The sequence below is a fragment of the Lichenostomus cassidix genome, chromosome 4 (assembly GCF_008360975.1).
Source record: "Lichenostomus cassidix isolate B80296 chromosome 4, HeHo_3.0, whole genome shotgun sequence".
NCBI classification, from domain to species: Eukaryota; Metazoa; Chordata; class Aves; order Passeriformes; family Meliphagidae; genus Lichenostomus; species Lichenostomus cassidix.
The window spans coordinates 20,915,870-20,943,082 of NC_139484.1; the positions used below are offsets into that span (position 1 = coordinate 20,915,870).

The 27,213-nt window shown below is 38.7% G+C and overlaps 1 protein-coding gene across 1 annotated transcript in view; it reads right to left on the reverse strand.

The window, feature by feature from the left end:
- TTC29 (tetratricopeptide repeat domain 29) overlaps positions 1 to 27,213 on the reverse strand; it is a 228,690-nt gene that overhangs the window by 163,630 nt on the left and 37,847 nt on the right. Inside the window, exon 2 of the mRNA XM_085058202.1 lies at positions 16,545 to 16,791. The gene's annotated coding sequence lies outside the window, so the exon portion shown is untranslated. The remainder of the gene's footprint in view (positions 1 to 16,544; positions 16,792 to 27,213) is intronic.

Here is a 27,213-nt window from a genome sequence, read left to right on the forward strand (position 1 = left end):
TGGAAGCTGTTAGGAGGGAAAAGCAAGTAGAAAGTCAAAAAAATAAAGAAATGAAATATCAGCATATCCATGCGTTCTAATTTAGGGATGCTACACCCGTGTTAAACTATTACTCTAAAGAAGGATTGAGTTTATTCTCAGCCCTGCAGGGCTGATGCATTTGCCTGTCAGCCTGGGGTAGGTGAGAAGAAGGGCTGTGGGTAGTCAGGATTTTTGGCAATATGGGATGAGGTTTCACCTCCAGCCTCTGCCAGATACAGAAATGAATAGGAAGTACTCTCCAAAATGCAGGTCTGAAATGTATTGTTTGAAACAAGACTAGAAATATTTCGTACTCTATTTGTGTACTCCATTTCATATTTTATTTGTGATTTAGCCCACCTATCCCCTGCTTCTAGGCCAATAGATAAATGGCATGTAATACCCTCAGCCTAATGCTAATTGAAAATTAAACACTGGCCTGCCCATGGCTCTGCCAGAGATATGCAACATGCATTTTAAAGGAGGAAGAGAACACACCTCTCATGCTGATTGGAAAAGCATACAAGGATTTATGTGTATGGGTGGATCAGCAAACAAAATCCTACAGGAGTAGCGAAGCAAGTGGAGCATAATCATACTATGCATAGTTTTATCAGTGTTTGAGCAATATACAAACTAATAATCAACGTGATATTTGACTGTTTTTGTGCCAAGTCTCAGTAGCTCCTTAATCCTCACCTTATTAAGGGAAAAAAGAGATCTTTGAGAGAGGAAAGGGTCCAATTGTTTCTCAAATTAGAAAATAAAGAGAACCTAAACACTTTGAAGCTAATCTAGAAAATGGATTACCTCTCATACATTCCATCTGCATGTCCATCTGCCAACAGAGGTGTAAATTCCTGGGCATGACAGTCACAGCACAAGAAGGTAGAGGAGATCTCAAGACCCGATATTTCATATCTTCCATATTCAATTCAGTTGGTTTACAATTTTAAAAGCATTTCTGTCTCTCAAACAATGTAGTGGCATATGAGAAGGGTAAAGAGTATAATTAATAACTAGTAGGATATGTAAAAACGCAACTTCCCCGTGCCAGAGAAGCACTGAGTTTCTACCTGGTCCCTTTTGGGCTAAGCTGTTTGATCAGCTTCCCTCAGTCTCTGTGGATGTCCTTATACCAGTCTAATTGAAGGACCCCTGTTCTCTTTTTATTTTTGCTCTATGAAAAATGCATTGGAGATGTCTTATAATGAACTTTGATATGGTGAAATGATAATAATGTCCTAATTATATATAAAAATGTAATTACACTTGCTACTATTATAGAAAAACTCCCTTTATAATGAAGTGTTATGTTAGAAAAAAAGATTTCATTATAGGCAGATTCCTTTACTTGTTAATTTGGCCTGTGATTCATCGCTTTAATATTAAAAAAAAATTCTAAGCTACTTTTGATGTTTCTCATTTATGGTTCATTTCTCTGGTCTGGCACCTTAAGATGCCAAAAATTACAAACTTATTTAAGATGTACTTAAAAATGCACTAGTTCTTTAAAAAGAAAATGAGAAAAAGAAGGAGTAAGATTCCTTTTCTGGTAAGAATATTTTATAATGGAACATGGAACCAGGTTAAATACCATGGCCATGTACTCACTGACCAATTGCCTTTGCTATTAAAACTTTCTTTCTCAGCACATTATTAAATGTAGTATTAAAAATCAAATATTGCTAAGGAAAGGAAGAATAGTATTAAAATAGATCATTTAGAAAGATCAGCTCATTGGAACAGTCACTTCTGAAAGTTGCAATAAAGTGACAGTCCCCAGCAAAAGCTGAAATACAAAAAAAGAAAATGAAAGAGAGGGAATTAACATAATGCAATCTCAGGTTTAATGTAACAAAAATGATAATGTGTTCAGAATATTTTCCCTCTTGTATCATGAAAACTGTACTCCAGGACTTTCTGTGAGCCAGCAAGTTTCCCACTGCATTATAAGGTAGTTTGCAAGCAATACATTGTTTAAAAGCCACAGGGAAAAGGTGTTGGTACGGCAGTGATTTGCTAATGATTAAAAACTATAACAGTAATTTCCTTGAACAGGAAATAGCATTTCCCAATCCAAAACAACATGATTTTGAGGTGACAGAATGTTTAACCAATCCCACTAAACTACATAGCCACTGTAAACAGACACCTCCTAAGACTTTTTTATAAATTAAAATATTTTTAATAAAACATTCATCCTGGCTTTTATCAGCTTTCCAGGTAAAGAGCTTTAGTTTCCTTTAGCATGGAAGACTCTTGATCCTGTCCATTTGCTAGGTCATCATCTTTGTGGAGGAAAGGTAGCTCCCAGGACCTCTTAGTGTTTAACAAATATGGGGGAAAATTAACTTGAACATAAATATTCTAACTTTATTGAGATTATAGCTGTCCATCTACATGGTTTTATTTGCCTTGTCAGGAATCTTGGGTGTTATTTTCCTGCCTCACAATATCTGGTGGTGACAGAATTTGGTCTGACATTCTTGCCTGGAAGATAGAGTGAAACAGGCATTTGTTAAAACAATATTCCCAGGGACTTGGCCACTTCTGTGCTGTGTGACACCACTGTCTCACATTCCAAAGGATGCTGTACCATTCTGTCACACTGTTGTACTACTACACAATGTTAATTCTTTGCTGGTTAAAAATGGACATTAAAAAAATTACTCCCCCATGCAAACAAAAATAATATAATATAAAGAAAAAGATAGATATGAAGGCTGAGTGGTGCAGATTCTGACACACAACACTGCACTTTTTTCTATAGGGTATAAAGAGTCCTGATCATGATACAAGAGAGCTGGCTCTTCTAAGGCATCCTTTCAAAACACCTCCCAATGAGTTCTTACAGCAGCCCTGTGTAACACACTTAGTTATTCATTTCTTCAGTCTGCAAATCAGATTGTCATTTAGTGTGCTTTTCAGCTTATACAATCCATGGAAATAATTTAAATGTGGTCCTAAACCTGGAAGGCTGGGAGAGGAAGAGAGGAAGGGACATGCCAAGGCCATAGAACAAACCAGCAGTGGGACTAGGATGGGGGCAGATTATCAATAAGGTGGGCTGTTCTTCCAGCTGTCCTCATAGAACAGTTTTTCCAATTAAAAGCCCCTCAACCTATTTGCAAAATCAGCACAAGTGTTTGCATGTCTGATGGCATAAGTTCTGAGGATATTTTTGGTTCTTAAGTTGAAGAATCCAGATAATTAAAGACAAATGAGATCAGATTAAGAGGTGGCACCGAATATATGCATTCCTAACCTACCACATTCTGTAGTATTATTCTCTCTTCAGAGAGAAACAAAAATTAATAAAATCAGCAGGGATGTGAGGAAGGGCAGAGACTTGTAAAATGGAGCAGCAGCTGTAGTCTGCAATAGGGCAGTGTCACCAAGGAGATGCAATCTTATGCACTGCCCCAATGCAGAATTCCCACCACTTTTTTTCTCCTTTGTCAAAGGAGCACTCACATGAGTAACAGCAGATGAAACAAAATTGGTTTTGTAGAGGAAAACTAGTTACAATTTTAATCACAGAAGAAGTTTGAATTAATAAAAAGGCATATTTTACTCTGTTCCCTTTTCAGCAACTTTCCCGTTTGTGAAGAGTGTGTTGGGATTCCTCTGATGTTTTGGTAGAGATTTCTGGAGTGTTGTTTCTGATCATACTGAAGCTACTGGAAAACGAGGGCTTTACTTTCTGCTTGGTTAAAAACACAGTGAAATATTTTAAGAAATGCCTAGTTCAGACTTAATTATGCCCCTGCCTATGCCATATCTGATTCTAAACAGATATTCAGTGTTGGACAGAGTCTTGTCTGCCAACTGTGCTTTCTCCCAGACCCTTGCAGCCTCTACCTCAACATATTGTCTGGTAGCTGCACTGATGGGGTCCTGGCAGGGCTACAGAGCTCAACGGGCATTTACACTCATTTACTGACAGCACTCCTGGCATTCAGAGATGCTAATGTTGACGTACCAGGCAAGCATTTCTCCTGTTAGCAAAGCCTCACACAGCAGAGCAATCACAGCCATTTTTGACAGAAAGCACACCTTTGAAGGCTTTAAGATCCATGCAGCCTTTAAAAATTTCATTCTAAGCTAGCCAGTTGCAAGATATTTCAAAAGCTTAAGCTTCCCATGATCAAAGACACTCCTGAATCACACTATTATGTTCTCCTCCTTAAATCCTGTCAGCTTGGCAGTGTTGGTGAGGAATTTGGCAATTTATTGCTTCTACTCATGAAGCATATTGAAACATGCAAACTGCATGCACACAGCTCCTCCGCAGTGTCACATATTATGTTGACATCGAAGGATGTGACAACACTTAGCAATATTTTGAGAAAACCAGATTGCTGTTTATTCCACCACTTAATTTAGAAAGCAGAAAAGTGATCAATGTTTAGTAATACCATTGCAGGCAAGAAAAACATGTAGGTGCCACTTTTTACTCATACACCTTGAAAGTAACATCTATTTGAAAATAAAATTGGGGATGAAATTTTCAGTCTCTGACTTGAAAATTTCTTGCCAGTTTTGCTTTGCTTTCCCATCTGCAAAGGCAGGATGTATCCAGACAGCTCTGTGCAAGTGCCAGGTAGCTCACCATAAATGATGGTTGGTTGTACAGCTCCTCACCAGTGTTTTATCTATACTGCATTTATTAGCGTAAAGTAAAAACATTCAGTTATAAACTATTTTATCTCTCTTTTTGAACAATATAACTGAATATAAATAAATATGTGATTTGTTTGTGGAACCTACATGATTATTCATCCTTGCTATTATGACAAACACAAATTCCCTTCTTGCCAGGAGAGGGAGAAGATATTGGGATAAAAAACAGGTATATGTCAGCCATTTGCTGGCCTTTACTTCCTCATGTTTGAGGAGCAAGGATGGGAAGGCAACAGCTGTTCCCACCAAGAAAACGAGCCCCAAGAAAGCTACCAGCTAAACTCAGGTCCCTTTCATACATGGGTCTGTGACCTACTGTTACCTGGTTGTAATTCTGTTGTCTAAACTCTGATCTTGGCCTTTAAATACTTGGTTTTCTCAAATATAAAATAATTTTCAAATTGCAAAATATAACCACTTGTGTCCACCTCCAAAAGATTTGAATCAGACCCTCTGTATTCTGCATGCAAGATGAGCATGCAAGCAAATATATAATTAGCATTCTCATCTGCCAATACCTTCGAGTTTTGCAGCCACCTACATAATACAAATACACATTTGGTTCTGGTTTTACATGTATCTGTTCATGAGAAGTTTTGACATTTTTTAATCTTTATCTTATCTGAAGTCATGGGGAATATGCATTAGAACATTTTTGGAAGTACCAGTACCATTTAGTAAAATTGAGAAAGATACATCTAGGACACTCCAGCAGGCCAATGCTCTGATATGACAGGTTTATCCCAGAACAGATTTGTATCAAAGTACAATATGGGATGTAAGCTCTCATGAGATGTAAGCCTGTTCCTTAACAGTTTGGAAAGCATGTGAAAGGACAGCTTTGGATGAGATGAGCTTCCTCATTCCTCCACTGAGACCCACTCTCTGTTTACCTGGACAGGCTGTTTCTTACACTACTGAAAGTGCAATATTGTTGACCTCCTCACCATGGCTTTGTGAATACAGGAAAACCACTCACTTGACAGAAAGACTGGGTAATCAAGGATCATCTACCTCTCTGCTTTTTCTTACCAAACAATATTTAACACTGGCCCAAACCTGTCTGATTCAACAATTTAAAAGGTACAAGGAAGTGCTAATAGGCTACCTTCCAGCAACCAGGATAAAGAGATTTTTAAGCTGTAGGAGAAAGGATACTCTCTAGCAATAATGTCTGACCACACAACTGATCTATCGTAAAATAGGTTTTCATCTAAGCAACAAAAAAAAAAAAAAACTTCAGTAAAAGCTCATATTGCTTCTCCTTTGCCTACAAAGAGCAGCAACTCTGTGTAGTAGAAGCAATTGTATTTTTGAGGCAGAAGAAAGGGTAATGTCTGCCTCAGTGTTGCAATGGCAGCTGCATATCTCACACTAAGGACAATACAGGAACACTGCTAACGCTGATGTCCTCACTCAGGGAAAGATGCTGGGCAAGTCAGGGAAACAACACAGACCAACCAGTCCTGTAGTTGCCCAAGTGCTGGAGATGAGGATTTGCCAGCAGTAACTGCATCAGCGGCACTGAAGACATGTATCTCCTCTCAATCTCAAAAGATGGGTGGGGACAGCAGAGCCTTGTCACAACCTCTAACTATTTTGGCAACTTTACTTTTGCAGAGTAGAGTCTCTCTTCTCCCTGTGTCATTTATCATGTATGGACTTGTCACAGTTATTTCTACAATAGCCACAGCTGAGAAGCAGAGAAGAGAGTCTAAAATAATGATACAAACAGAAATAAATAACTACAGCCACAACATAAAGCAGTGTGCTAGGCAAAGGAAAGAGAAACTTATTACAGACTGCTTTCCTAAGCTGTTAGTTTTATTTGAAATCAACCCCACATATTCCCATTCTACACAGAAATTAAAAGATATTTTCTAACCTACTGAACTTCTCAAGAAAGAAACAAGCAATACTCAGGAAAAGACTACAGTTTTCAGTTTTGAATTCTTGGAGTTTCTTTACAGAGTGATTTTACACACACCACTTCCACCTGGCCCAGTAAGCACCAGCCACCACTGGATGAACAGTGCAAATTGCTAAACTGTCCTAAAAGTACAAACAATGTAAAAAAGCTTTACATTTTTGGATGTGTGTGGGCAAATTCAATTAGCTCAGTAAGGGAGCCCAGGCCATTTTCTAATTCCTGGCAAATCCAAACTTTATGAACATGTGTAGATGACAAAAAAACGTGGCTGGAAAGCCACAAGACACTTTCACTGACTGTGACACAGAGGAAGCACTCATAGCAATACTAGTGATTTTGATATAACTTTAGGTTCCTCAGGGTTAAGCTCCTCACAGATAATAATTTGCTTTATGAAAGAGTCTACCATATCCCATTTGGAGTAATTAAGACTGTTCATGGAGTGAAGCCTACTCAGCTTGATTAAGTGCAGCAAAATACCCTGTGAAGTTTGTATAGAAGTCAGGTAGCTGAGTAGTAATGCTCTGATAGTTGGGAAAGTCATGGAAACAAGAAACATAATTTCAAAATTAAAAATAAAAATAAATTGTATATTTTGGGGAGAAAAAATATCTTGACTCAAAAGCAGGGAGTGAGTGGGAATGTTCTGTTAATGTTGCATTTTGAAGAGAAGCAACAATCACCAGTATACATACTACAAATACAGGCACTCCTACATTTCACCATAACCTGCAGTGCTCCAGCAGGACAAACTACTGTTGATAGCAACCTAAGAAGCCTACAAAGTCTGCATAGAAGCTTTGCTTCTATGGGGTTATCCACTGTCAATGGGTTAATTCAATTTCAAATATTTCAGTTGAAGAGTCTTCATTTCAAAATGTTGATTTTATATCCATGATGAAGCTAGGAATTGTGGCAGGTCCCAAACATAGTAATACAAACCCAGATCCTCTTGAGAGAGTATTAACTGAGAATCCCAGTTGCAAGTAATCTATTGTAGATTGTCCTTGTTGCAAATAAAACTATCAATACACCATTAATAAACTGGAATGTCAATTATTCTTAGCCACACAAATGTCACAAAAGACTGACATTCTGCCCCAGGAGCTGTGCAAGCTGCAGACTGAATCACTACACAGCAAGCGGCAATATTTAGCTAAAGCACCGATCCTGCCATTTGTAAAATTCTCTTGATTTTGTGTACTGCCAAAAACTTCTTATTCAGAATTATTGCAGCCTGAGTCCCAGTCTTTGGGGACTTATCTGCAAGACATTTCAGTGTCTGATTCTTCAAGTAGCTCATTAGGGTGATGAAAAGCCACATGATGAAGGGGCAGTGCCATGCATGAAGAGCTAGGGGTTCCTGTTGTCTTGAATTATTAACAAGTCAATATTTAGTGGACTGTTCCTGCCTGCCTGCAGCAGGTGGTACCCCACTGCCTTTCACTTGGAAAGCATCTGCTTGCTCTGAGCCTCCCCAGAGCTTGCTACAGTCATTTGTTCGATTTAAGACAGACACTGTCATTATTCTGTGCAGCACTTCACAGAAATATTTCCTACTAAATGCTTGAACCATCTGAGCGGCACTAGGCAGGCTGCAGGCTTCATTAATAATGCATCCCTGCTTATCAATAGATTTAGACAACTGGTATTTAGAAGCTTCTTCAGAAGGAGTGGGTTTTTTTCACACCAGTTAGCTTCATTCTGTCAGTTCCTTGATGTAGACATTACATCCAACTGAGTTCTGAAAGGCAGAGGTGCTAAAATTGTATTTGAGCTGCTCCCTTGCTTTGGAGCACCATTTGACTGATGTAACTCTTAAGATCAACTCCTCTGTTATTTTATTCTTTGCTGGTTTGGTGGTTTGAGGGAGGGGTGGAGGGCAAGGTTATGTTGACATTAAAAAGGAAATTTACCTTTATCTTTCTTTAAATACATGGAAACATTCTCTGGACTTAGGTCACAAATGAGGGAGGAAGATTCAGTATTAGTTACCCTATGATTTGCAGAGGAGTGTCAAGCAGTTTCGGCAAAGCATTCAGGATGCTAAATACAGATTAAAAACCATCGAAGTGCTGCCCAGATCAAAAGCAGTGTGAAAAAAGTACTTCATTTAGGGAAAAGAAATTTAATATAGGAAAATTTAATTAGGGAATGGAAAAATAGGGATACAATTTCATTTTGGAAAAAAATGAAGAGGAAAAAAACCAGCCTTGAATAGCTGTGTCATGATTATGGAGAAGATGTGCTCAGATCCATTTTGGTACTTCTACTAAGCCTTCCTTCTGGATCAGGTTTCCCTTCTATCATCCCCTTGCTGAAGCCCACAGGCTTCAGGTGGATTTCTGCAGTTTTCTTGTTTGCTGGGCTGGTTCTATTTGACATCCAGAAACTGGTTTTTAGTTTGGTTTTGTATTTTATGAAGCATTCAAACAACTGGTTAGAAAAACCTAATATGCACAGATCTCACCTGCATTGTCACCTTTAATTATGGTTTATAGAAGTTTCTTTCATCTTTGTTACCGCCATCCCTACAAGTGAAAAAGCTGCTGTTTCCTGCAGTTTCTTCCTATTTGTCTCTAGAGATGCTCATCTCTAGCTGATGTGAACCATCCACTCAGCAAGTTCAAATTTTTTGGTAGACCTGGAATGCTTCAGTGCTTTCACATCCCCCTTGTCCCTGACTTGCACGAGGAAACCAGTCTAAACAGCTTGCTTGATACATTGATTTCTTTCTTTCTCTATTTGCTTGACATGACTCCTTGATTCTTAATGATCGGAAATTTTCTAAGGTTTTTTTTTTTCTCTTCAGTTGCAGGAATTCATTGAGAGAGAGACATCAGTAGAAAGTATGTAAATATTGATGTACAATAGCAATGGACAAAGTTTGCTATCAGGCTAATTGCAGATTGCTTTTACTATAGTTTTCAATGTGGAATTGCTGGTTGCTGCTCTAAGGACAGAATTAAGATACGGGCATCAAAGCCAGAGTTTAGAAAAACAAATAGTTTTTTCTAAGAGATTTATGCAAATATATGAGAAATGAAATTAGTTTGATCACAACTCTTCTAACGCCTTTGAATTACACAATGGGTGAGGTGTATCACAATGACACTTATTACAGGGGATTGAACTGAAAGGACCTCTTTGGAAGTAGTATGTATCCTATCCCTGTCCACTGCAACTAGGTCACACATGATTTCTCCAAAGATGTAAGAGCATATTTCAGAAGGATGACTTTCGGATCAAAAGGCAGCTCAATCTTTTTGCCTTTAATTCCACAACCTAGCTAAGAGGTGCCAGTGGTAACTAATTCACAGCTCTGTCCACCAGTAACTACTTAACTGTTTTTAAAAACTTGCTTATTAAATTAGAAATGATTACTTAATGCAGAGAGACTGTAAGGTGCAGGGAGCCAATGTATTAATCATGTTTTTTATGTTTTGTTTTCTCTTTTAAGGGATAAATTCCCTGATGCCATCATTAGGAGCCTACAAGAACGATAGAGAGCGACTATTCACCAGAGTAGGTAGTGGCAGGACAAGGGGGAATGGCTTTACTGAAAGGGAGTAGGTTTATATTAGATATTAGGAAGAAATTCTATACTGTGGGGGTGGTGAGGCACTGGAACAGGCTGCCCAGAGAAGCTCTGGCTGTTCCATCCCTGAAAGTGTTCAAGACCAGGCTGGATGGGGCAAAGTTAATTAATTAACAAGGTTTTTCTTCCCCATCTATATAAAGCCTTGATCCATAACTTCACATCTGCAGTTGCCAGAAAAATGCAGTAGATGAAAGGAATGTGCAAAAGCAATGAAGGAGCAAAGAAAAAAAAAAACCAGCAGCTTTTCCCGAAGCTGAAGCAGTAGAGCAGCACAGAGCTTTATAACTTTGGCTTGGAGATGGACAACACCTGTTAATTCAGCCTGTTCTTCATCAGGACAGTGCGATTCCTCTGTACCACCACAGGAAATTATTTCACCCTCAAGCTAATCCGACTTTTTGACTGCCATCCAATCAGAACAAAAAAAAAAAAAAAAAAAGAAATTAAAGAAAAAAAAGGAAACCACTAAGATCAGTTTAATAATTTTTAAAGAGATTTTAAATGATACTCACTTTATCAAGCTGATGAAAATGACAGTAGTGTCAGAGGGTAACAGGTTGCGAATAAATACAATACTTTAGGAAAGTGCTATTCTTGTCATGGAAACATATATTCTGAGAAAAATAATACCACTGTAATTCATTTTTGAAATCTATAGAGACATCTTAGATGAGAAATGCAGTTATTAAAGGCAAAAGTACACAATGTGTTGTAATGAAATGGTTGTGCTACACACTTCATTAAACGTTTTGTGAGGCACCTGGGAAATTCCAGCTCTCCCCCCTCCGAAGGAAGTGTTTGACGTGGCTGGATCACTAGAGGAAGCTCACAGAGCTAGGCTGAAACAAAAACCAGACTGCCTTGGTGACTCCAGCCTGCAAGCAAAGCTGCATGTGAGCAAAGAATAACCAAGGCGCTACAGTAAATCTGCATTTATTATTCCAGTGCAGAAATTATGGTTCCAGGATTCATTGAGAAAGACCAGAACACTTCCAGTGTTCACAAAGAAGTTGATATGAGCAAAGCTGAAGTTCGTTGTGAGCGACAGCGCTGGGGAAAATCCGACAGACTGTGCAGTGCACATGTCCATTGGAAGAAAACACACTTGTCATATGAGAGGATGAAAAGCTTAAAAATTCAGAGAGCACAGTAGGGAGTCTTCCAGGAAGATTCAAAGGACTGATATGTTTTGAATGTGTTGAGTGTTTGATTTACAATATTTAAGGGCAGAAAATAAAGGGGAAAAAAAGCCAGTCAAATTTTATATGAATCTCAGAGAAACAGGAGCTCAGGAAGGGCAGATGTGCTGGAATATCTATGATATTCACAGGATCCTTTCAGAAGCTCATCCATTTTGTAAAAAATAACCCCCAAACATCCAAACAAAACAAAGAAAAACAACCCCCTAATTCTGTACTTTAACATTATGAGCAGCATTGCTGATGTAATGCTGTTTGCAAGGCATATTTTATAGTTCTAGTTCACTTTAATCCACTATTCTTTCCGACATGCAGCAAAAGCCCATTACAGTCAAGAATCAAGGCAGAAGAAACTGTGCTTTTATCACAGAATTCAGGGAGCTGCTGAAGTGCTGATCCTTCCTTAGAAATACTTACAATCATGCTGTAAATTTGAGGTATACACCCAGCAGAGTGTGCAAGAGCAAGACGAAGACATTGTTGCACGATGTTATAAAAATAATGTATAATATAAATAGTGGTAACTTCTCTTTTTTCTCATGGTTTATCAAAGCTTTCTGTCTATTGATCTGTTTTCCCTCAATTAGAATTTACAATATGCTCATTTAAGATAAAACAAAGATTAAAATTTTAAATCGATATTTTCCATGGCAAAGCTTTTATTAGCATCTTAGAGTAATTGCAATAACAATTAATTCTGCCCATACCCACAGATGCACACTGAGGAAGCCCCTATGGATATGAAGAATATCAGCCCCTTCAAGTGTGTCACCTGGCACACACATAAAACAGCATTTCAGTCTCAAACTTCTCTCCCTGAAACAGCAATGACACATGCAAGTCCTGTATAGCCTAACACTCTGAATGGTAACCCAGAGGGCTGATGTTAAGCTTTGTTTATGGATATTCTACTAGCAAATAATACATTGAGCATTGAGATAATAGCCCCTCTTTTGGCACTTCTCAATAAAAAGGAATGTGCTCTCAGGTGTATGAGGTGTTGTTTAAAGCCACCAACACTCTCTTTTTAGTCTGAGCATGCTCCTCGGAAAAGACACAGGATGAGAATTTTCCCTCCTCATTCAATTTTTGTTTGCAAAGCTGAAGAGGTCTGAAGGGAGCTGAAATGAATAGGAAAGTCTGGTTTAACACAGCTTTTGGTCATTCTTGTTTCAGTTCTGTATATTTTAACCTCCAGGGCATAATTCTTGCTCCTGATCAATCCCCTTTTGCATTCCTTATGGATTCTCTTCTTACTTTTAACACACAGTTTAAGATGACTCTCATTCCAGGAAGATCTATACTCTTCCTACTAGTACCATCCTCCTTGGTCCAAAAACTTTTTTTGATTCAGTTATTATATGACTCCTCCCCATTCAAATATGTAAGCTTCCCAGCACTCACTAAATAGACTTAGCTTTTCAGTTTGCCTTTCCAAGGCCCCAGAAGTGTGGATTTATCTTTTACATTTCTCAGAGAGAGATCTGGACAAAACTGAATCTGCTCTAAGTGTGGTTTTTATGTCTAGACCCTTTAGGTCTTGCTGTTCAGTAAATATATGCATAACACACCATTATTTTTTGCTAGTTCACTGATCACTTGGTAAAAAAATATACTTTGAAGAATATCCAAGACCTGACTTTATTGGAAAATCCATTTGGGAAAAGAAGTTACAGTATTTAAATGTCAGGTTTTTCAATGGACATTTTTTGGTCTTTGGATAAGTTAAAGTCTTCCATGATCCCAAAAATTCCACTAGTTCTTCCTGCCCTTAATCCCCACAAAATGGATATTATCCAGTTCCAAACCTTGGATATTTCTCAACATGCCTATTCCTGGTAGTCCCATTTTTCATTGCACTAACAGACTAAACACCACTAAAGTCCCACTGGCCTCTGTCTGTTAGCATTTCACTTAGGAAACTGAGATCACAGAGGTGCAAAGGAGAGCAGAAAGGACACAGGAAGAATATATTATTCTTCTCAGTTTTTTTAGAAGTTTTAAGTGCCCTGAGAGCAACTAAATGCAGCTCATACAAATATACTGTCTGGTAGGACAATACATTCAGAAAATAAAATCTCAGCCAACATAGCATCAACTGCTTTTCTCCCACATCTGTCCCTAACCTTCTGCTCTTCCCAGGAGAGATACACTTCCCAGGAGTATCTTTGAATAGGATTAAGAAAATAATATGAATTAATTTCATGCTCAAAGAGTTGAGTATTAAATGAATCTGTAAATGTAAATGAATGCTGCTTCAAACTAAGCAACAGTAACTCTCTTTCTCTTAAGTAATAAGTCAAGATTTTACAGGGCAAAGCCTCTTGGTGTATAAAATCCACATTTTGAACTGCTCAGATAAAAAATGTCTGCAGTTCCACAAAGCCTTAAAGCTCTCTGCGGTATTTCCATCTTCATTGCTCTTGTCCTAAAAGCATTTTTCCTGACATCCCTTACTGCTGGTGCCACCAAACACTCACAGGCAATAGGGCACAGTCTGGGCCTTCTTACACTGAGATGTGAAAAATCAATTGAATCCCCATCAGATAGAATCACTGGTGCAGAAAGTGACTAAACACTAGAAGTTATTCTGTGATACCAAAGTCTTGAAAGAGGATACTGCAAACACAAACTACAAGCTAAAATATAGGGTGATTATATTTATAATAACTCTGGATTGTTATTTTGGGGCTCTGTCCTTTTACAGGTATGCTACTACTCACTGCTCAATTAATTTTCTCTCCAAATATTTCAATTCTTATGAGATACATACTATATGATAAGCTATGACACATACTGATATATCACATCACAACAGTGAAACATTCAGAATATTTCCATTCTCTTACCATTATGCATAGGAACAGGGTAGACTGACAGCAGAGTCTACATTCTGTGATAGGAAACATGATTTTTATTTCTGTTTCAAACTTGGGTGATTCTAGGTGCTGTGTCCTTATTTTACTAAATAAAGTCTAATTATTACATGCTGCATACAGTATCTACAATATATAATTTAGTTGTGGATATAAATAAATCCAACCTAACTCGTCTGTCTTCACTTTTTTTTTCCCCTTATTTTTTTTCTGTCATTTTCTATATTTTCTTCTGATTTTACCAGTATCTTCTCTGGCCAATTCTTTGTTTCTCTCTCACACTTCACATACTGCCTTATATATCTGTGCTAGCATCCAGCTGAGCTGCAGGAAGGGATTTTTTGCGTCAGTTCTATTATAACATGCTCAGGATGATATATTACACTTGAAAGCCTCTAGTGTAGGTATAAAGAAGTCATATTATCTATTCCCAAGAGAATGTTAATCATAACCCTTTAATCATAATGCTAATCATACACATATTTGGAAAAACCCAAGCATTTTCTGGTTGAGCATAGGAATAGATGTCAAAAGATACATGTTGTTGTCTTGGCTTTAGCACAGTCTTGTGGTCTCAAGGAAACTGTCTGATTTTGTTTTCTAGCTTGGTTTCCTTGTCAAAACACATGAATAATATTTGCCTTCTTTACTGGGTAATGCTAATGTTTATAAACGCTTTGAAAACACAGATTATGCCTGACTAAAGAGGTGCAAATTATTATTAGCTGTCAATTATGTTTTATAGAAAACACCATGGCTGAACACTCATCAAACTGGTAAATTGGTAGAAAGAAGAAAAATAAAGAAAAATGTTTAACAAGGGAGAAAATACAGCTTTGGAACAGCAGAAAATAAAGCCCAAGTGTAATGCAAAGAAACAAACTTTTGCACGAAATCTTCATAGTCTGCATGGCTACTCCTCACCTGCAATGTGAAACCAGTGCAGACACACAGACCGGTCAAAATGAAACTCTCCAGCTTTATGTATAAACTCTGTGCTTAAACTACACTGATGCTAATGGCATGAGGTCAATTAACTTTGATCTATAATGACAAGAGCACTAGCTCCCTAATTTAGTGGAAAAAATAAACTTTGAGCAACCCTGAACACTCCCCGTGCAGCGCTGTGTGTGCTCCTGATCACAGTTATAATTGAGCACACTCTAGCGGTCCCTGGCATGCCAGGAGCACTGTGCACAGAGAACTACAGGCAAACAGAACAAATGGCTCCACACATTCATCTGTGCAATGGGACACAAAGCCTCAGCTGTGGACAGCTCACACAGAGCTTCAGAACCCCTGTCCTAAAGACCAATGACAGTAGATATTTGCAATTTCTACTTTCTGTAGCTTGCCCCTCTTTGAGATTATATAATGCTTTATAAGGTGGCTCGGGTAATTTATGGAAAAAAAATGCACGTCATTAGATTAACCAGTTTGAGATCATAATTTATCTCTAATGGCCTTTCTTTGACAAGAAGAAAACAAAAGAAAATTAAAGCTGATAGGGCTGTTCTAGTAATGTCAAAAGTTGGCATTCTTTATCACTCTTTAACTTAAAAGCAGTCCTTGTCAGAATAATGATAAAGGCATCATAGAAATTTTGCTTTTCATCTGTCTGACATATAAATCAATGATCCAAAAAACAAATCATTATATATGTATTTTTTTAAAAAGTGAATATAAAACAAGCCAGCTTGTCTACATTTTTTATTCATCTCTGACAGAGTCAGTTATACCATTTCTCTGAGCACTCACTCACAGCTGAAGCTGCTCCCCCCTCCCAGTTATAACACTGACCCCGTTTAGAGAGCACATCTCAAACAGAGGCACCGAAATCAGCAGCATTTTCCAGGGTGTGAGCTGACATAATGGGCAGCTTTGCTTCCTCTGGGGAGCAAGCACTCTCTTTATCACTAGGACAAATGACCTGAAGGAGAGGTATCTGAGGCTAGACACTCTATTTCGTTATAAATGCCAGATCAGATCATAACACATTACTGTGACTCACTCTGTTAATGACCAGGCACTTCCATTTGCAGGGAAAGCACGAGGGCATCACGCTGAATCCAAGCTCTGGGTGTGTCAAGGCACACTTTCCAGGCAGGAATACTACTCTTAAAACTTCCCTTTCCTTTTCAGTACATACACCTTTGAAATTCATAGTTATAAAGAGACCAAACCCTTGCCAAATTAACAACAAACAAATATTATCAATAAACAGGGCTTACCTTAGAGCACTAGTGACCTGCTAGAAGCAACGTAAATTATTTGTCTTTCACATCAGGGAAAGGTGGTTTTCAGCTCTCAAGTGGCTCCTCTAGAATCCTTCTCTTTGGATTTTTCTTCACTTTTTTATTTTTTGAGTCCTTGTTTCTCATAGTGGGCAAAGGCCAGCAATCTGTACATCCTTTCACAGAAGTACAAGACTCCACATTGTCCCTCTTTAATCTGAAATCTGAGAAGGATTAGCTGAGCCTGAAAAATAAAAGAAACAAAATTACTTTTCAGACTTGTATTAATTAAAAAAAATAGATATAGAACTATTCCCTATTTTGGAGGAATAATTAAAAAAAAAAAAAATCACTACCCTACTGTGGGAATGAAGATAAATTAAGAAAGAGGAGAAGAAGAGAAGGAAAATAAAGATTAGATGACAGAACATGAGACAGACAAGAAGACAGAATCAAAAGCAAAGGATGGAAACAATAAAAAGAGGGAAGGAGTTCAGTAATAACAAGGAAATACTACAAATAAAAATATTTACTTTCCCTTTAGCACATATGTTAAATTTAACATAAGTCTGGGAAAAAAGAAAAATGTTAAATACCCACAGTGAATGGAAAATCTTCTCAAAAAAAAATCCCAACCCATCAAAAACCCAAAAGACCCTAAACAAAAACAAACCAGATGAAACCTAGGAAATTAGAATGAGAATGCATGTGGAGAGAAGTAAAAATATAAAGGTGTGAAAAAGGACATGGGCCTTCACGTTGTTCCCCAGTTCAGCCACCCTGCAGTCACAGCCAGCCATGTTATGGAAGCCTAGATCAGAATTGCCCACCAAACATTCAGTTCACATCAGGCCATGAAACATGTAACAAGTGTTTAAAGAAACAAAATTCTTACTGCACCAAAATAAAGTGTCTGAGGCAGAGAGCAAAGCAGAACATGGACCACTGGGCCCCAGCAAAAGAGGTGCTTTCAGTTATAATGCTCAGAAACTGTACCTCCAGTGCTTTACAGGAAACTTAGGAAAACATTTATTCCTGCTACCTTTACTGATACTGACCTGCCTTATACAGATATATATTAAAGCAGAGGATACTGGAGACTTCAGTTCAAGCTCCTTTGATAACACAACCCTTAGGATGCATCATTCTTCTCAATGAAGATACTCACAAGCTTACATGTCTTTCTCAGTGCAGTATTCAAACACATCCTTAGAGGTAGCAAAGCACTCAAATGCATTGCCAAATTAGGAACATCAGTGCAACGGTGCTCATTTTTTTCATATCAAATGAGGTATATCCCCTACCAAGTCTGAGAAATTTATGAGAAAAGGTGGTGATTCTTTGAGCTCTTACTCCTAGACTGTTTCCAGAAACTCTCACCAACTGAACTCTTCAAAAACCAGTACTCAAACTGAAGTGCCTATTGCAACGAAGAGCTGCTGGCAATGGATCAGGCACAGTATCTGTCTCCTTCCTCTGCCAAGGATAGCAGCTCCCTGCTCACTCTGCTTTTATCTGTGTTTATCCTCTAAACTAAACTCAAAGTTAGCAGCACTTGTATGTCTGTGTCAGAAAGGTTAAGAAGTATGAGATTTAGATATATAGATGCACTCAGACTTACACATATATATGTCTATTTATTTATATATATATTTATATAACTATTTATTTATTATATAAATATCTGTGTAAAAATATACATGTAAAAATATAATATATAATATATATTATATATATATAAAATACATATATAGACTTCATGGTCTCACAAACAGAACTTGGGTTTAGGCAACAATACATTTCCCTTTTCTATACAATACCAGCCACGTGCCTGGTTTTGTGCAACACAATTACTCTTCCCTAGAGCCATCAGGAAATAGATTCAGTAACAACATGTGAAGAGTACAGAATATAGATCAGTCCTTGTTAAGTTTATATTTGATATGAGTGTCATGTTAGAGGAAATGCACAAGCATAAACTCTCCAGACAGTAGGCTGCCATTATTAGCTTTTCCCCAAGCAACTCTCTGACACCTGTTTTCAGTACCTTCAAATACATTAAAAAGCACAGAAGAAGACAGAAGCACATAGGTCAGAGCAGAAGAAACATCTATAGGCTGGATCCTTCATCCTTAAAAAAACCCAAACAACCTGTACTTACTCTTGCTCCCTTTAGTCTTGATAAATGAACAGGTTTTGCTCATTTTGAAGGGTTTTGTTTTATTCTAAACTTCTGCATCTGTTGCGCTTTCCTTGTTACCTCTGTGTAAGGATGATTATCATTTACCATCCTACCGCAGCATGGTACATTTGATTGAGCATAACTTCTGTCATTTATATGTGTAATAATATTTTGCAGTCATTTCTTAGCTTAAAAGTTTTATTATAGTTTTTTCTAAAGATGATTTTTTAAAGAGTTAATGCAAATGCCTTGTTTTAACTTCGGAAACATTCATGTTTATAGCATTTACTAGAAAAATAAGAATTAGCTAAATAAAAAAATACGGACGTTAAACCAGGATTTTTTCCAAGGCAAAATAAATTTACTTACTAAGCTTGTTAAACATCTGTTAATTATACCAGTCTTATTCCTTAAAAAGCCTTGATTTCGTGGAAGGGATATTTATGCAGGGTAGCTGTGATGTAGAGTTAAGTGCTGGAATTTCTAACCCTAGGGATGATTTGCTGATGCAAACTGAGTATGAATGGATTTCAATCACATTTTTCCTCCTAGTTGTATATATATTTGGTAGGGTGCAAAACTTCATACTGATGACTTACACATGTAAGGCTGCACATACACACACATTGCCCAGAGTGAATCATGGAAGAAAATTAGATTTTCAAAGTTTCGTTTTCAGTAGGAACAGAGAGTGCCCTGCATTACATAGGCTGGAGACCCATTATACTCAGCTGTATGTAAAAAAGGCAGTTCCTCAACTAATGAAACCATCTATCTTTTGTTCAGTCTACAGGACGACATAAAGGTGATCTTTTGAATTAAACTTACATAAAGCAGGAGTCACGGTGGCTAAGCTGAGTGAGGCTAAGCATCCACATGAACCTATAGAAATGCATGTTTCATAGCTGTGGACAAAGATAATGGCATGCAAGGAACGCTGTTCCAGAAAATGATGTAGCCTTTCATCCTTAATAACCAAATAAAAAATGGGAAGTCAGTACTTGGGAGCTACTCCAGCAAGCAGATCTCCAGGAAACAAGGTTCCCCACAGACTCTTCCTTGATCTTAAAGCTTAACGTGAAACATTTATATGCACGTAGCACCTGGCCACAGGACGTGGGAAGGCACTTTTATCACACTGGCTGTATTTCTTTCTTAAATAATAGATTCCCTCTTTTTTTCCTCTCCTGGAAATGGAATACATCCTCAATAATGTTTCTGTACCTTTTTCTTCTAAAACATTTTAAGAACTAGGCAATCTTGAAAATCTTATCACACAACTTTAAGAACTATTAATACCCCTCAAACTGTCTGGTGCTGAATTACACCCAAGTTTTTAAAAACAAAACCATGCAGTCAAAATAAGTTAAGCATTATATAGATAAAGAAGGGGTTTTTTTGTTTTTTAAAATGTCTTATTGAATGCTAATTTCCCAGCGACATTTCTTTGACATCCAAGCACATGGATAATCTATGAACAGACTAAGTCCAGCTAAAACTACACAAGTCACTTGAATGCTTGCTATTTTCCCAAAGGCACTCCAGAGGAATGAGGAACAATAGTATGTGAATCTTAAATTGCTGCTCCCAAACTATTGCCAGCTTCGCAATGATTGACTCATTTGTGCAATGATTGCAATGATTGACTTTTTAAGCAGAAGTTAACATATCAGACCTGTAAAGCACAAGCCTCTACATAACCCAGCCATATCTTTGTCTTTTTCAAACTACTCGTTTTTGTCTGCATACCTAACGTAGCTTGCAATCAGTTAGAGGTACAAACCCCCATGAAAACAACATAAAGCAACCTCAATCCTTCCACTGAAGCAAACAGGAAAACCCACCTGGAATCAAAGGACAAGTAACTCCGTGCAATGCTTATTCACCTCTGATTATACGAAAATCTCAGAATTTTTTTCACAAGTAAGAAATTCCAAACAATGTCATCCATTAAGACCAGGGTCTGTTTGAGTGAAAAGGCAGAGAAAATAAAGCCATTGCGGTTTTTGCAAAACAGGTCTTCAAATTTTTCTCAAACAAAAAGGTTTGATTTTGTTTCAGTTTTGTCAATCTCCTGCATTTTGGCTGAGAGCAACCCAGACAAAAACAAACAAACCCAAAAATTCTACAAAAAGAATCCAAAGTTACATTTCACCCAAACACAAAAATTAGGGCATTTGGTCATTCGAGTTCGTGACTGTGACCCCATTGCTACTGTGACACAAAGAGATTTTTCCATGGTTTAAATGTGGGAGAAAATAAATTTTGAGAGAAACTCTGAAAGAAGTTTTTACCCTGGTTATTTCTGTGGTCGGGACATGCAGAGTTTAGACAACAAACTTTAGCCTTAAACAGCCCCTTGTAACTGCATCTCAACTTTTGTCCCTTTTGCAGTATTCTCAGGGACTTCAGAAATAAACATTAAAAAGATCATAGCCACACAGGAGGAAAAACAGTTGTAGAGTCTGCACACAACTCAGGCAATAATAAATGCAGTTAGATCCAGAAAAAGCAAATTAGGAAATATTGGGAAAATTCACCATAATTTTCACTTCTCACTACATCAGAAATCTTTGCTGTAAAGCCTTAGATTTACATCACATAAGATTTGGGTTTGAAATGAGGAAAAAGCAGCAACTCTCTTCCTCTGCAACAGGAGCAGAACATGAAATACCTAAAACCATTTTGTGTTAGTATAGTTATTTTAACAGCACTCATTTCTCCAGATGATTTTTCCAGATTTGCATATGTGTGGGAGAATAATAAACATTCCTCTTTTCTGCCTTCCCCAGAGTAAGGTGTATTGTTTCCAGTTAACATTTTGGAACCCAGGGCATGGGAAATTCTCTGCACAAGCTCCAAGTACTGGGTTACATGGTGCTCCCTGTGAAGTGTTGCTGTGTTCCTAAAGCTAAAGTGCGGAGATATGTAAATTCTCTGACTGAAGATTCAAAAAACAGCCCAGCATAATACACAGGAAACCCCACTGCATTTCGTGGCAAATAAAGAGAAGTGAGCACAGCCCCAGTGCAGAGAGTGAGAGCTTTCTTCTGGGACACAGGACACATTTAGCTAGACCAAACCCCAGCTTCCTGGGCAAATATCACAACCACTGAGCAGCTGAAGCAGCATTTTCTTCCCTCTCTCATGTATTTTGCAAAGTCCACCCTAACAACAACAGAAGGCAGAGCATAGGAGCTGGGATGGGCAGAGAAACTCCAGCTTCATGTATAGTGAGAATCCTTGGAGATGCTGCAAGGATTTAAAATTTGGACAGAGGCAGTCCAAAGGGCAGGCACCTCTGTCAACACTGAGTCCCTGATGAGCATTTACACTTGAAACCATCACTGCTAAAGTTAGCTTATTTGGTTTGCTAAGTGCACTTATGAATATAGCTGCTTAGCATGGGGCTGTTTCCTGCCCTCATTAATGGCATAGAGGTTAATTGTAAAGTCCTGCCCCAGCACATTTACATGTCCAAAGGCTGAGTCTTGGTACATCCTTTACAGGTGAGACAACAAAGATTGCTTCATAGCAGCATGACTTTCAAAAAGGGAACTAAAGAGGAGCTGGCACTCATATCCAGCCTCTGCACTGATCAGACTGTTAACTATGAGACACTGCAAGAGAAAGGCCAGGCTTATGGCCAAGCTCAGTGTAAATCTTGGTACTAACTCAACTTCCTCTGTGACACTGGGCAAGTCACCTATCCATGTCCATTATCCAGCTATAAAGTGGGAATTCAGAGCACCTCCATGTTTCCTCACCATGTGCCAGATCTCTTTTCATTGCAAGCACTGGGCAGCAAGTATCTTCTATTATTCATAGACTGAGGCCAGGCAGGACTAGAACACCTTCTTGTCTGACCTTCTGCAGACCAGGGGCTGTTATGTGGATATTCAATACTCAGTGGGGAGCTGATCACAAATGGGGGCTCCAGGGGCTCTTTCAAAAGAGGAATAGTGATACTAACTCAAACACAGTCATCACCTTCGTCTATCCACATAAAGTGCTGGGACTATTTAAAAGTGCTGGGACTATTTAAAATTTGGATGCTTTTTTTTTTTTTTTTGTTCTTACAAAGCCAGCAATCTTCTGTGTTTTTCTTCATTTTGAAAGTTGTTTCAGAAAAGGATTTTTCAAAATGAAAGTTTCTGAAAGAGTTCATAAACGTAAGGGTGTTTCAAAGACAAAAATACTTGAACACCCCAGATCCTGAACTGATAATGGTGTGTACTAATGCACTCAGCACTCATGAAATTGTTTCTAAATTAAACATCATAAAGCTTTAAGAGAACATACATTCTGGAAATCAGTTATATAGTCTGGGCATGATCCATAAAACCATATAAATCAGACCTCTTTAAATTAACTGACTCACTCATCAATGTCTAAATATCATAAGGCTTTTCAGAGTAAAATACTGATATTCTCACTATTGAGATAAGTTGACAAAAAAATTAGTAATTTAAGTTTAAACAAATTACAATCCCTTACTTTCATGCATTTTATTTGCTTTCTGTATGTTTATAATGAAGTATTTAAATGGCACTCTACTTAGGAGAAGATCAAGTAAAATTCAGCTTAATGAGGATAAAGTTTACTCCTGACTTCTGCTTGTACAAAAAAAAAAGAAGACTGCATGACTAATTAAAGTATTAGCAGAATTTTCATGTTTCACATTTTGATGATCTGGAAGAAAATAGAAGAAAATAGTGGGAAAAAAGCCCTGCGACAAGAAATGTAACAGCATTATATACGTGCTATGACATCACCTGTTTAATCTATTCACGACTGCCATCATGTCAGCTCCCAGAAAAACACCACCATATTGACAAAGTCAGTGATTCACACTGTTTCTCATACAAGTCTGTGTGTTTTCCCTCAGGCTTTCCAACCCTCGTTTAAGGAACTATGATCATCTTAGTGTCAAACTTCAATTTATCAGATCCAATATATGTGAAGGGAGTGAAATATAAGGGCTGGCAGCACGTAAAAGTTAAACAAGATGTTCTGATCATCCCCTCTGGACTTACTGTGACACCTAGCACTGAAGGGAAGAAGCTGGAAGACATGCTGTCCCCTTTCTGTCTCCTTTTAATATGACCAAGCTGGTTTAACTACAAAATTTGAGACAGAATCTAAGACAGGCCTCGACTATGCTGCCTTCTCACTCAAATAGCTATGAAGGCATCTTCTGTGAGAACTGCTTTTAGGAAAGAATACATAGAAGAACAGAGGTAAAGTTTATCAGATCTGAAGATAAAACCTACTGAACTTAAATACAGGCAGGATAACAACTCGGCTTGCAGGGAAGGTCCTGCTCAGGAAAATGCCCTGTGGTCCAAGACTTAGAATGGACCCTGTTATGCAGGATGGGCTGAGAGAAACTGATACTGGAGCTGGAGGAAATTAAATGAAAATGGAAAGCAGAGGGGCAAGTGTGGTACTACCTGGGGTAAGAACCTGACATCAGGAGTAATTAGGAGGTAACAGGAAACTTGTAGGTTTGGGAGGGATATCAGCTGATCTGACCTAACACTGGAGGAGACTAGGCTCAGAAGACAGCAAACTTGGGAGAGCTGAACCAAAAGTGAACCAGGAAACTGGAGAGAGCACTGAGGTAGTGACAAATGATAAAGAGAAATGAGATAAAGGATTCAGGAAACAATGCTGGGGCAAAATAGAGTGGCAGGGAGGAGGATGAGATGGAAGGCTGAAACAGGGAAAGGAGGAGTAATCAGACAAGGACAGAAAGGTTCAGTCTTTGAGGATCCAGTCAACAAGCCAAGACTTTCTTCCCAGGGGCTTATATGGGATGGGAAAATTTCTCCACTCCTGGCAAGAGGTTAGGGAATCCACAGGATGCACACTCTTTCTTCCTTTCTGCTGACAGACAGTATAAAAAATAACTCCCTGCTACTGCTGTCAGTGACACTGTTAGCTCAAGTAGCAGATGGCTGTCAGATGCATCCAGAGATTGCCATCTTGCTGATGACCCCTGTGGGGGGTGTTATGATTCCACAAAATCTACTTCAATGTTTTCACTTTGCTTTTCTAAAAACCTAGGGAATTACATAAAGTATTAAAAATAATATTATGCAAGTAAAGAAACTATTAAGATAAGCAGTATCAAGATTTAAAATGCTTGTTCTTTTTTAATGTGCTCTCTTCTGTACATGCTCCTTGTGATGCATATTGTTCTACAGCTATAACAAATGCTACTGTCCTCATAATTTTGTCTCATTTATTTTTCTGTTGTTTTTGCTGTTGTTTGTTTTGTTGTTTTTTGGGTTTTTTTTTTTAATAATGCAGAAGATGGAAATTAGGAGATCACTATAATGAAAAAATAAGCATATTATTAGGGTCAAGACAGTTGAATGCTGCCTAAAAAATGAGATTCCATATCTGCTTCTGTACATAACACAACGCAGCACTAAGCAGAAACCTTAACTAACCTGATGACCACAAATTCTCTAAGTTCTTACACATCCCCTGTGAAACATCTGGCCAAGTTTGCTGAGTACTCACAGTTTCAGCCAAGGTTTAACGTATTATAGTGGTTTTCTGAATACCTAATATAGTATAAAAATGCAGAGCACTTTGGAAAGCTTTTTCAAGACATTTCATTATGACCACCAGAATTAATAGCTGTTTGGCAATTTTAAACTCTGTCTCACAACACTGCCCAGGTTGCTCAGTAACACTGTTTGATTTTGTATGGATATTGTGAAGGGTTACTGAAGTATCCACAAGAAATTACTAATTCAGTTTTCATCTCAGAATATGAATATAATATCTCATCTTTTTCAATGAAGATAAAACAAAGCATTGAATGCTGATGAAGTAAAGACCATTCCTGCTGCAGATGAAAACACAGTGACATGGCAAAAATAAACTGTGTGTGCTTGTATACAGAGACACTGTGTTTTGATTTCTGTAGAAAAGAGAAAACACAGGATGCATGGACAATGTTATATTCAACATCTGTGCTTGATTTTTTAGTTTTAATAAAGCTTTGTTAATCCATATTTTTGAATGTGCTACAAGCTCATCTACACAGTATTGAGAATTCATAGGTTAGATGAAGACTCAAAACTTGAATCAAAGTGTAAACCATTTTTCCTGTTTAGGTCATCTTTAAAAATCCCTTCCAACCCAAACAATTCTATGATTCTATAGCAGTTTGGGAACTGTAACCTGACGTGTAACTTTAGAACAAATGGCAGCATAAAGTTCTGCAAAAAATAAACTTAATTACGTGATACTGACTAATTTTCTGGCATTGATACAATCATAATTCGTTCCAGTAAGAACAGAATCAAGCAAGTGCACTATTTCCACTCGTGTTTTTCAGGCATAGTGAACTCAGTGGAGGATGTGGATTTTATATGTTTATCCCTAGGAAGGAACACTCCCCCCTAAACCATCACAGTTCTAGATAAATCCAACCACAACTGAACTGCTGGGGAACCCTCCCCATGCAGCGGTGCTTGTGTCAGACATGCCTGGAGCCTGTGTGGGGTCTTTGCTCCTCTCAGGTGCTCTGTGGCCTGATCAGTGTGATCAGAGCAATGATCATCCCTTTTACCTGGAACAGGGGAGGCTGCACCTCAAATCCTGTGTCCAGTTCTGGGCCCCTCGCTACAAGAAGGACACTGAGGGGCTGCAGTGAGTCCAGAAAGGGCAGTGGAGCTGGGGAAGGGTCTGGAGAGTAAATCCAGTGGGGAGCAGCTGAGGGAGCTGGGGGTGTTCAGCCTGGAGTAAAGGAGGCTCAGGAGAGCCCTTACCACTCTCTACAATTGCCTGAAAGGGGATTATATCCAGGTAGGGGTCGGTCTCTTCTCCCTGGTAACAAGTGACAGGATAAAAGGAAATGGCCTCAAGATGTGCCAGGGGAGGTTTAATATTGCATGTCAGGAAGAATTTCTGCACTGAAGCGGGCTGAGGCACCGGGACAGGCTGCCCAGGGAAATACCACCTCGGGAGCTATTTAAAAGACGCACAGATGTGGCACCTGGGGACACGGTTTAGTGACAGAGCTGGCTGTGCTGGGTGAACGGTTGGACTCGATGGTCTTCCCGGTCTTTCCCAACCCCGAAGACCCCGCGGTTCCACGGAATGTCCCTTTCCCTGGAAATTGGCTGCGCGGCGCCCAGAGCCCGGCGAAGAGCAACGGCGCCATCTAGCGGCGCGATGGGGCGCCTCACAGGCCGGGCCTGTGGCGGGAAGCGGCGATCCAGGGGGATCTGTCTCCCCGGGACAACCACGGGGACACCGCGGCTTTCACAGGGTCACTGCCACAGAACGGGCTGCTGGCTCGGAAAACACCTTTAAAGCTCATCCAGTTCCAGCCCCTGCAATGAGCAGGGATATCTTCAATTAGATCCGGCTGCTCAGAGCCCTTTACCATCTGGCCTTGAATGTGGCCAGGGATGGCGCACCTACCGCCTCTCAAGGCAACATGTTCCAGAGTTTCATCAC